This window comes from Sinocyclocheilus rhinocerous, unplaced genomic scaffold (assembly GCF_001515625.1).
Source record: "Sinocyclocheilus rhinocerous isolate Xijiao unplaced genomic scaffold, SAMN03320098_v1.1 scaffold819, whole genome shotgun sequence".
NCBI lineage: Eukaryota > Metazoa > Chordata > Actinopteri > Cypriniformes > Cyprinidae > Sinocyclocheilus > Sinocyclocheilus rhinocerous.
In genome coordinates, this window is record NW_015665814.1 from 5,912 (window position 1) to 17,291 (window position 11,380).

The 11,380-nt window shown below is 46.0% G+C and overlaps 2 non-coding genes across 2 annotated transcripts; both read right to left on the reverse strand.

The window, feature by feature from the left end:
- Positions 1-1,236: 1,236 nt before the first annotated feature.
- On the reverse strand, positions 1,237-1,309 carry trnak-uuu (transfer RNA lysine (anticodon UUU)). The gene has a single exon. It is a non-coding gene; the product is annotated as a tRNA-Lys (tRNA).
- Positions 1,310-1,492: 183 nt separating this feature from the next.
- trnas-cga (transfer RNA serine (anticodon CGA)) lies at positions 1,493-1,574 on the reverse strand. Its single transcript has one exon. It is a non-coding gene; the product is annotated as a tRNA-Ser (tRNA).
- Positions 1,575-11,380: the final 9,806 nt, after the last annotated feature.

An 11,380-nucleotide genomic window follows, 5' to 3' on the forward strand; every position in this document is an offset into this window, starting at 1 on the left:
AAATAAATACACTTACAAGCTGCTTTTAACTTCTGCTGATTGACTGCTTCTCACAAAGACTATTTCTTTACACTGTTTTGCTGGTGCTTGAACACACTTTCCTGTTTATCCCAACAAAAATATTTATCACCAAAGAAGACTACAGAGGGTAGTCCGGACTGCTGAGCGAATCATTGGTACAACCCTCCCTTCTCTCCAAGAACTGAGTCAGTAAAAGGGCTGACAAAATCACTATGGACCCCTCACACTCCCTCTTTGAACTGTTGCCATCTTATCTACGCTACAGAGCACTGAGCACCAGAATGACCGAACCTGTGCGGGGGGACCCCAATGGACTTCTAGTCCATCGCCTTAACCACTTAGCCACAACTACGGTAATGATGGAGCGGGGTTTTTCAGTGCTGACCCTGGGGTTCCACAGCACTGCACGTTTCCTAGGTCTCTCTTATCTGACTCACTCAGTTCAGTTCATGAGCGCTCTTTCCTAACAAACTGACCATCAGACTCAGGGGCCGGATTCACAAAAATCTTCTTCAGAAAAAAGTTAAGTAATTTCTTTAGATAAATTCCACAAAGTTCGTAAGAATGTTCTTAAGTGCAGTTCTTGAAAAATTCTCAAATGTGTTCTTAAGAACATTTTAGTTTTTTCGTAAGAAAAAAAAAGACAGTCTTTATCTGACTCAACACATGACTGAAGACACACTGATAAACTCAGACTTAAAGGAATGTCTATTTGCACTTCCTGCAGATTACCCTAATAATTATAATTAGGCGCGCACACTATTTTCGTCTCTACCAGCTTGACTGGCGCTCGGCTTCGTATTTTAATGCGCTGTGTTTTTGAAAACTTAAGGTTTTAAAGAAGAGTCTTTACAAGAATTTGAGGGTTTTTTTAAGTTTCCTTAAGAACAATCTTAAGGAAAAAGATAAGAATATTCTTAAGAAGAATTTTTTTGGAATTCATAATATTCTTAATTTTTTTTATTATTACTTTAAAAAATAATAAGAAAATGGCAGTTATGAAAACTTATTTCTTGAGAATGTTTCGCGAGTCTGACCATGGCAGAATGTCTTAAGAATGTTTCGTGAATCTGACCCCAGGTGTGGCAAACAAGGGAGATGCTCAAAAACGCTGTGAGTCCCACAGAGCAGGACCGAACACCACTCTAGCTGACAGTCAGCAGCAGAGCTGGACCGGCGTTACTGCAAGCTGAGGCCATCAACAACAAGACAGCAGGCCCGAGCAGGGACTTGAACCCTGGACCCTCAGATTAAAAGTCTGCCACTCTACCAACTGAGCTATCTAGGCTCTTTCACAATGCAGATCTGCTACGTTTTATACAAGAGCAGTTTCCCCTCAAGCCGCCCAGCAGAAGCTCATTTGCCACACGCGCTATGGGATGAGGGACACAAGGAATTACAGCAGCGAGACAGAAGGCAAAAGGTCTTGGATGGCACAATTATCGGCACAGGAAGCTAAAGCAAATGGGCCCGTAGTCGGCAGGGTTCGAACCTGCGCGGGAAGACCCCAATGGATTTCGAGTCCATCGCCTTAACCTCTCGGCCACGACTACGCCTGGCAGCGGCCTGCCAGCTCTCTTGGCTGCAGGGAGGCAAGACAGGACACCACCAAGCTTCAGACACAACATCCAGCTGAAGGATGAGGTGACTAAAACAGCCCGGCGTCCCCGTTGCTCGACGCAAAAGGCTGCCATGACCCGGATTCTAACCGGGGTTGCTGCGGCCACAACACAGAGTACTAACCACTATACCAGGGGTGGCGAACGTCGGACCCAGAGAGCCGCAGCCCTGCAGAGTTTTGCTTCAACCCTAATCAAACCCACATGAACAAATTAATCAAGGTCTGAAGGGTTACTAGAAAGCTACAGGCAGGTGAGTTTTAATTAGGGTTGGAGCTGAACTGTCCAGGGCTGCAGCTCTCCAGGACCGGAGTTCGCCACCCCTGCACTATACGATCACGGCGTGCCGCTGGCCCACGGCTGCAAAAAGGTCCAGCGGCGTGTTTCTCCGTTGCAGAGGGGGAGCGCAAAAGCATGCTAGGGACGTGCAGGTGAATAACGTAGTCGGCAGGGTTCAAACCTGCATGGGGGTCCACAATGGACATCAAGTCCATCGCCTTAACCTCTCGGCCACGACTACGGCTGGCAGCGGCCTGCCAGCTCTCTTGGCTGCAGGGAGGCAAGACAGGACGCCACCAAGCTTCCCTAATTATAATTATTAGGGTAATCTGCAGGAAGCACATATAGGTTCTTCGTGGACAGAAGCCCATTCAAATAGGTTGCCATTGGACGCATAGGAGGTGCGTCGACCGTAGGCCAGAAATGGCATAGTGGGGGGGAGTGACCAGTCCTGCTTACCTACTATTTGTCCGCTTCCCTACTAAACTTGTGAACAGTGCCTTCTAAAGGTTCAGTTAGGGTCTATGCTATCTTGGGGATGACGGAGCGCCCCCTAGTTGTCCACGGGGCTGCTATTTGTCCATTTCAGGACCGTTTTTTTTTTTTGCCCTTTTGGCCTGAAAACATGACAGGGCACACGCCCGTGACCCGCTGACCCTCACCAGCACCCCCTTTGGCCGGTTTGTGACGTCCGAGCAAAGTTCCTCCGATCGACCTGCGCTTTCTGTTCAGCGCTCCGGGGTGTACCCCTGACACCCATGTTGAATTTGGGCATGCTTGCACACTTCTAAGAAAATCCCACGTGCAACTTATTTCAACAGGCTTACCATAGTAGTTTTGCCCCATTGAATGCCATACAAAGCTCCATGACCCTACGATTTGGGAACCCTGGGACCCTTCTTGAAAAATCCCACTCTGAACCTATTTGAATGGGTTTTCCATAGTAAATTAGTGGACACGGCTCGGAGATTTCCAATTGACCCGAGTGCGCCATTTGCTTATCGTCACGGTCCCCTCATGCGGGCGGAAAAGTTTGGTGACCCTACGACCTCGTTTAGGGTTCAAAAGGTCAAAAAAGGGACCGAGTGTCCGCCAAACTGCTACACGATTAGTTGGCGAGTGGGACGTCCCCCGTTCGGAGACGACGGGTCGTAGGACCTCGAGATTCGGGATTCTGGCTACGTAGGGGTCCCTGAAGCATGGCCCCGAACCACGAGGTTCTAGGACCTTGCAGAAAAAAGTGGCCTTTCCAAACTTTAAACTCTCAAAAGGGTCTCGCTGTGTATGAGAGAGAGGCCTGCAGCAGAGATTTTGTGTAGAAGCCAAAAATAATTTTCTTTCGCTTTAGGACCCGGGGCCCTCAGTATGTCGTTCGGGGGACCCCCGGGGGCCACGGTGCAAAATTTGGGGCCCCTGGGACCCTTGTAAACAAATCCCACTCTCCACCTATTTGAATGGGTTTACCATAGTAACTTTGTAGACACGGCTTAGAAAGGTCCAATCGACCCGAGGGCGCCATTTGCGTATCGTCACGGGCCCCTCGAGCAGGCGGAAAAGTTTGGTGACCCTACGACCTCGTTTAGGGGTCAAAAGGTCAAAAAAGGGATGAGTGTCCACCAAACTGCTACACGATTAGTTGGCGAGTGGGACGTCTCCCGTTCGAAGACGACAGGTCGTAGGACCTCGAAACTTTGCAGCGTTTACCATCAGAGGCCCCTGAATTGGCCCCCAAAGTTTGGGGCCCCTAGCTGCTTTCTAAGCCTTTTAAGTACGGCTGAGTGTGGGGCTCAAATCACGCCTTCATCTGAGCCTCTCCAATTGACTTGAAAGGCAGAGAGAGAGAAGGATAAAAAATAATGAAAAATACTTTTTGGGGTCCTAGCCCCATGTGAATTTTGGGGCCCCTGGAGCCCTTCTAGAAAAATCCCACTCTCAATCTATTTGAATGGGTTTACTGTAGTAAATTTGTGGACATGGTTTAGAAAGCTCTGACTGACCTGAGGGCGCCATTTACATATCATTACGTATCATCATGCCCCTCGAGCAGGCGGAAAAGTTTGGTGACCCTACGAACTCCTTTAGGGGTCAAGAGGGCAAAAAAGAGACAGCGTGTCTACCAAATTGCTAAGCAATTAGTTGACGAGTGGGACGTACCCCGTTCGGAGATGACAGGTCGTAGGACCCTGAAACTTTGCAGCATTCACTGTTGTTGGCCACCGAATTGGCCCCCAAATTTTTGGGCCCCTAGCTGCTTTCTAAGCCTTTTAAGTAAGGCTGAGTGAGGGGCTGAAATCAGGCCTGTGTCTGAGATGTTTGGTGGCCCTATGACCTCGTTTAGGTGTCAAAAGGTCAGAAAAGGGGCGAGAACATGTCTGTATTTTTTGTTTAATATTTTTGATGATTTTTTTAAAGCCCTTCCCAAATGCTAAGGATTTTGGCCCGGTCATATGTTGCAAGCATTTGAAGCCACCAGGCTCTAGCCTCCATATTAACTCTTTCCCCGCCATTGACGAGTTATCTCGTCTTTTAGAAGACAACGCTTCCCCGCCAAAGATGAGTTTTTACGGCTTATCGTGTTTTCACTGTAAGGGGTCATTCTGTCACTTTAGTAGGTAAGTGAACAAATAGTAGGTTCGTGGGATGGGGGTGGGGCCATGTAGTGGTCAGCACGCTGACCTGGATGGGAAATGGACAAATGGCAGGTAAGCGGGATGGGGGTCCGCATGCCAAAGTTTATGGGAAATGGACGAATAGCAGGTAAGCGGGATGCCCGAAAAGCGTCCACTTCCAACTTATTTGAATGGGGAGACCCCCTATGCAATAGGCCTGAAGTGGGACGTGGTGGCGCCCTACTGTGGAGCTTGGCTGAACTGCGTTTGGGGGCCTTCGGGCTTTGGGGTGCTCCCGTTCGGACCGGTGGGGTCAGTGGGACAGACGGTGTCGGACCCCCCACAAAAATTTTCGGGGGTCCTGTGCGCGCCCTCCACGAAGTGACGTACGGGAGCCACCTAAAGGATAGCCGAATGTACGCTTTTTGTCAGTGGCGTGCTTCTTAGAGTTTTTCCTTGTGTGTCCTTGGGCCTGTTCCATGCTTACTAAAACTCTTTCAAAAGTCGTAGGCAAACACATTCACAGATCCTGTGGACTTCAGGGTCCTGAGCCGCCTGCCCATGAGTCATGAACAGTCTATGGAAGAGAAGGATTATATAATCTGGACTGTACTGTATACTGGGTTATAAACTAGTGAAGATCCAAATAGTCAAATTACCTCTCTGCTGCCTGCTGTCCTGGAGCAGAGCCACTCCGCTTCATGGACGCTCTCCTAGGTCTTGGCAAAGTCTTCTTCTTAACCCTCTGGCTATATTTTGATGGTACCTTGTCCATGGCATGCAGAGTCATGTACAGCTGGACTATGTCGGCCTCCTCTTGTGATGACAAGGTAGTGATCATTCGGTTTAGACCAACCAGGTAGGCTGCCAGGGCATCAACTGCCTCCCAGCCCAAAACACCTCTGGAATCACATTGTGCACTCTGAAAAAAGACACATCTCTTTGGCCAAGCATTCAAATAATGCATCTCATAATCTTGTACTGCAGTTATATCTGAAACCACAGTCCAATAAATATATACGGTGTTGTAGTAATAATTTTGCATTATACATGCATATATTTTAACATCACAAACGGTTGACAATAGGTGTTTTGCACTGCACCAGATACATTTAAAAAAAAATAAAAGATAGTACAGGATAGCAACATTACCTGGCATGATGTGCTAGGACTTGCAGTGTCATCCTCCTCTTCCTCAGTGTCCTCCTCATCAGGGGATTTGGGTCCAGTGTCACCCACCTGACTGGTCACTTTGGCCTCCACGACAGCTACTGGAGGGTCAGAGTCATCAGCCCTAAGGTCAGCTGGCACACAGTCATGTCAATTTCACTATCATCTTCAGGCTCCTCTGGGGGGAATTCAGGCATGTCATTATGGTGTGCAATCAACTGGTCGCCTCTATTGGACTGGGCTAACAAGTACTCAACTGCAATGCACTCCCCTGCATTAATTTTTAACACATTGTTAATGGGGAGAGGACACACACACACACACACACAAACACAGGAAAGAGAGAGGAATACTCCAATGCTCAACATTGCCCTGAGAGATGTCTTACCAGTGGGTTTTCCTGGAGGGGTAAATTCTGGCATCAAAGCCCAACCATGGACCCGTTGGCTCCTGTTGTTTAAATGAGACATTAGGCAAACATCAAATGAGGTCCTGAGGGTTGAGGCCCCCACCATAGATACAGCTTCTTTTGCCCGGCTCATGTTCCACCTCGAGGCCCCCTCTAACATGTACATTTGTGTGTGCATGGCATTGCATCTCCATCCTAAGAATGAAAATGCACAGATTCAGTCAGCAATTATTTTAAACTGAGGACATACAAATTTAATGACACAGTTATAGAACAGTAACACATAATAATGATAATGGTAGTAAATTCCATGAAAACAAGTCAAATCCAGGTAGCACCCAGGGCTCTACCATGTACATTTGTGTGTGCATGGCATTGCATCTCCATTCTAAGAATGAAAATGCACAGATTCAGTCACCAATTAATTTAAACTGAGGACATATAAATTTAATGACACAGTTATATAACAGTAACATAGAATAATGAGACGATGACCCCCTGCCGCACCTAAGCACGTTTAGGACTTTGCCACCCTTCTGGAGTGTCCCCGTCTTTGTGTACAACTCTACATGTGGAGGGTCCTGGATGCACTCCAGGTGTTTTTGTTGCATCTCCCAGACATGGTGCATGCTGTCAGGGTTAACCAGGCAAAACCCTGTTGTGTCAGTTAGCTCCCACACTGATTCCAACAGCCCTGAAATCATGGCTTGGATCTCCTCAGCCCTGCGTGTCCGCCGCCTACAGAGCTTCGCCAGTTCACCTGGGCTGATGCTGGCCATGAGTTGTGCCTCAGTAGGAGCCTGTCCAGCATGGCTGCTCTTCCACTCCCCTCTCTTGGCCGCTTTAAGTTCTTTCACATCCTCCTGATCCCACACAAAGATACAGGAGGAAAGATTTGAACAAAGGGTACCATAGAGAGGGTGGTGTCACGTTTCTGTTGTATTTGGTTTGTTTTCTCTGCGTTCCAGTTTGCCTGTGTTCCCCATGTTTGTTTCCACGATTTTAGATTAATTAGCTCCACACCTGTTTCAGTTCTCCCTAATTACATTTCCAGTACTTTAGTCCTGTGCTCTGCCCTGGTCCTTTGTCTGATATTAGTTGTGTCAACGTGTTGATTCCTTGATTCCTTGTGTTTGCTTTGTGGATTATAATTAAAGACTGTGTATTGGATTACTCCTGCATTGTACGCTTTTACTAGCCACAAACCGTTACAGAATAGCAGACCTGTAAAGTGAGTTATATAAGCGGTGTTTTTCTTTCTTTTTTGTTTTGTTTCGCTCCTCTCTCTGTCAATGGATTTACCAGCCGTCCACCTCCTATGCCTGGAGCAACGGAACCATTTGCTGGAGGACCATACCAGGGACTTTTTAGATCTGGCGTGCTTTACGCACTTCCCTGACCGAGCGAGCGGTGTAAGGCATGCCTGTCAGTGAATGGTCCCGAAGAGGATTTTCCCTCCACTTTCGAGGAGTGGGTGCTGGAGAGAAATTAACTGTATTTCCCCATCTGCCCCGCCAAAGAGGACATCTCCAGCCCCACTCATGAAGCAGAGACCAGTCAGACGTCATCCTGCTGCACGGAACTATTGCCAGAGCCCACCACAGATGGAGAGCCTGAGCCTGCCGCGACACGTGAGCCAGCGCGCATTCCCGCGACTGATCCTATCATCGCCCCGGAGCCTGAGCCTTAAGAATGTTCTGACCAAGTGCGTGAGCCGACAACACCGTCCGTTCCTGAGGGAGTTTTGGTGGAGATCGAGGGCTTGGAGGTAAGCCCCGCCCACACTCCTTCCACTGAAGGTGAGCTGCAACTGGCCACTGGACTATATATTGAGGAACTTATGGACTTTTTTGATATGGATTTGATTTACTGGGTTGGGGAGGTGATTCCCAGTGTTTCTATTTCTCCTGAATCTCTGCTGGTCCCGTCCAGCCGTCCTCCGTCTCCTGTGTCTCCGCTGGTTCCGTCCAACCCTCCGGTGTTTCCTGAGCTCCCTGTGACTCTTGTGTTACCTCCTAGCCTCCCTCTCCCACTTCCTCTCCTAAATCCAGCCAGTTCCTCAGCTCTGTATCCGCTGGTTCCTGCCAGTCCCTCAGCTTGCCCTCAGTCAGCGCCAGCTGGGAGCTCTGATCCGCTGCCTCGGGACTTCCAGTCTCCAGTCGCCTAGGCGGTCTTTAGCCTTTTTGACTAAAAGGCATAATTTCTGTTCGGACATTCTTGCTTACTGCTCTGTGCTTTGCTCCCTATTTCTGTACTTTGCTCGGATTCATCTAAGATTTTTACTTTAGCAGATCAGCACAGTGCTCAAACAACACATTTTTGACACAGACACTAAAACTAAAAACTGGAATAATACCACGAAAAAGAAGACTTTGCCTCCCCCTGCCAGCAGTTTACATTCCGGAGACGGGAAAACACAGCTGCCCACATACAAACAGAAGAGAAAGAAAATGCCTCCTGTTGAATCTATTTGCTGCATGAACTGCTGCAAACTTCTACAAAGGATTGCGTTTCTTGAAACAAAGTTACTTGCTGGACTTCCAAAACAGGCAGAACACTCAGCAGACTGTCGTCACGGACCCCCTCAGCATACAGCCAGTGAGTCCCATGAATCTAGTGAATCTCAACAGTTTATACCAAGTGTAGAGGAACAAGCCGAAACTGATTGTCACACTAATCGATGGCACAAACAGGGAGCGAGACCCAAAGGCAGTAGAGACATCAGATTGTCACGAGATTCTCGTATTGCTGCCGTAGCATCGTCTACCCCAGATACGGCTATGACAAGGCTTGTGAATATTGGTATTCTACCATCCCCTACAGGGCTCTATGCATACTTTTCTTTTTAGGAGCGCTTGTGAAAAAATTTAGGAGCACCTTCTAATCAGTAATCAAAAATTCTTATAAAAAATGAACCTTCCCATTACGAGGTGATATTTGACTCCTTAATGTGATTTACAGGGAATTTTTCTAACTTTATTAAAAGTATTTCATCTTTCATGTCAAATTAAAAATATATATATTTATAAGCTTTTTAACATTTCTAATTAAAACAACAGAATAAAAACAAGTAGAATAAGAAGTAGAATAAGAATAAAGAGCAAAATAAGGCAAATGTGACTGAAATGGTCGCACTGTAGAGCCCTGCCCTATACATCTTGAGAACAGATTTGAAGCATTAATGAATGCGGGTGAGGAATCCCCAAATGTGATTAAACATGGATAGGATCAGCCAGCAGCTAACATCGCTACTAACAGGCGCTCAAGGTCGAGCAGACAGCGGCTTTCAGCTCAGAGCGCAGCCTAGGCTGACAAATAAAAGTGTAGTCTGCACAAAATTGTATGTTATTTTATTCGTCTTGTTAAGAGTCTTGAATTTATTGACTTTGACTTGAATTTATATGAATTATCTTAAGACACAAAATTTGTTTAATATTTTATGCAACACAGTAGAAAAAAAGTGTCAGAGAAAATAAAAATGTTGTACAAAAATTGTATTTCTTATTTTTATTCGTCTTGTCAGGATACAATTCGTTTAACATTTACAGCACAATAGGGAAAAAGTGTCGCAGAGAGAAAAATAATTCAGGTTGTACAAAAATAGCCTATTCGCTATTTTTATTTGTCTTGTCAAAATACAAAATTCGTTTGACATTTTTCTGTTAACAGTATAAGTGTTGCAGAGAAAAGAAAAATAAATAAATATGACATCTTTCATTTAAAATTATAGGCTAAGCAAAATATAAACAAAACCGAGTTGAACGCATTGCTTTGCTCCATCCTCCACACTTTGCTCCATCCTTACTCTGCTCTGTCACTCATCGACAACCTGCCTAGTCTTGAATTTATTGACTTTGACTTGAATTTATATGAATTATCTTAAGACACAAAATTTGTTTAATATTTTATGCAACACAGTAGAAAAAAAGTGTCAGAGAAAATAAAAATGTTGTACAAAAATTGTATTTCTTATTTTTATTCGTCTTGTCAGGATACAATTCGTTTAACATTTACAGCACAATAGGGAAAAAGTGTCGCAGAGAGAAAAATAATTCAGGTTGTACAAAAATAGCCTATTCGCTATTTTTATTTGTCTTGTCAAAATACAAAATTCGTTTGACATTTTTCTGTTAACAGTATAAGTGTTGCAGAGAAAAATAAATAAATACGACATCTGTCATTTAAAATTATAGGCTAAGAAAAATATAAACAAAACCGAGTTGAACGTGTGTAGGCTGTACCGGTGGTCAATAAGAATAAAGCGCAGATATGCTGTTCTGAATGGACGTTGGGAACGGGATATTGTTAGACCGCCTGCTCCCGTTCAAATTACACCAGAGTTACCGACTGCTACTGCGTTTTATTCGGGATTCTAATGCCGTGGCGCAAAAAATCTGGTCGGGTCCCACGGCTCTCCCAGACCTCCCAGAATGCAGACCTCTAGCGTGCAGTGTGAACGCTCTGATCCGTTAACATAGGCGCGGAAAAAATACGCACCACAGACGGAGTGTGTGAACCTGGCGTTACGTTTGTATGCCCGCCCGGTCCGTTCTGTTCTCCTGCTCCATTTAGGCGCGCTGCATTCTGATTGGTTCGGATAGCATACTGCGGGAGGTCGGGGGCGCGGAAAATCGTGCTATAAAGTGATTTAGAAATCGTGCAAGCTCAAAACGCGATTTTATGACGATTTCGATTAATCGCACAGCCCTAGCAGAAATACAACAACATGCTGCCTTCCTCAAGCAACCGTTTCTGATGTGAACAAGGAACTTTGGAAAATTCTAATGAAACACAAGACTGCAAATCGAATCATCATCCATGTGGGGAAGAATGATATTCGGAAAGAGCAGTCAGAACTCCTTAAGAAGGGCTTCAGTGAACTCTTTGAAACACTTCGAAGACTTAAAGTTCAGTCGTTCATCAGTGGGCCACTCCCAGCAAGAGGAACTAATATGTTTTCACGTTTGCTTGGGCTGAACACATGGCTACAAAGAATCTGCAGCTTAAAAGGAGTCAATTTCATCGATCTCCAGCTTTATATCATTCCATTTATGTGCATAATTTTAGTCCCCTGTCCCCTGCATCAGCATCCTGCCTGCATCACCTCTGCATCAGCATCCCGCTGCCTCCTGGAGATCAGACGCGAGCTGCGCCACTAGCTGTGCTGCTAACTGCACCGCTAACTGCTTCTGCCACAGGCTAGCGGCTGCTATCTGGTCTTCAAAATGTGAAACAAAAAAATAGCTGTTTTTAAACACAGCACTGTAATAATA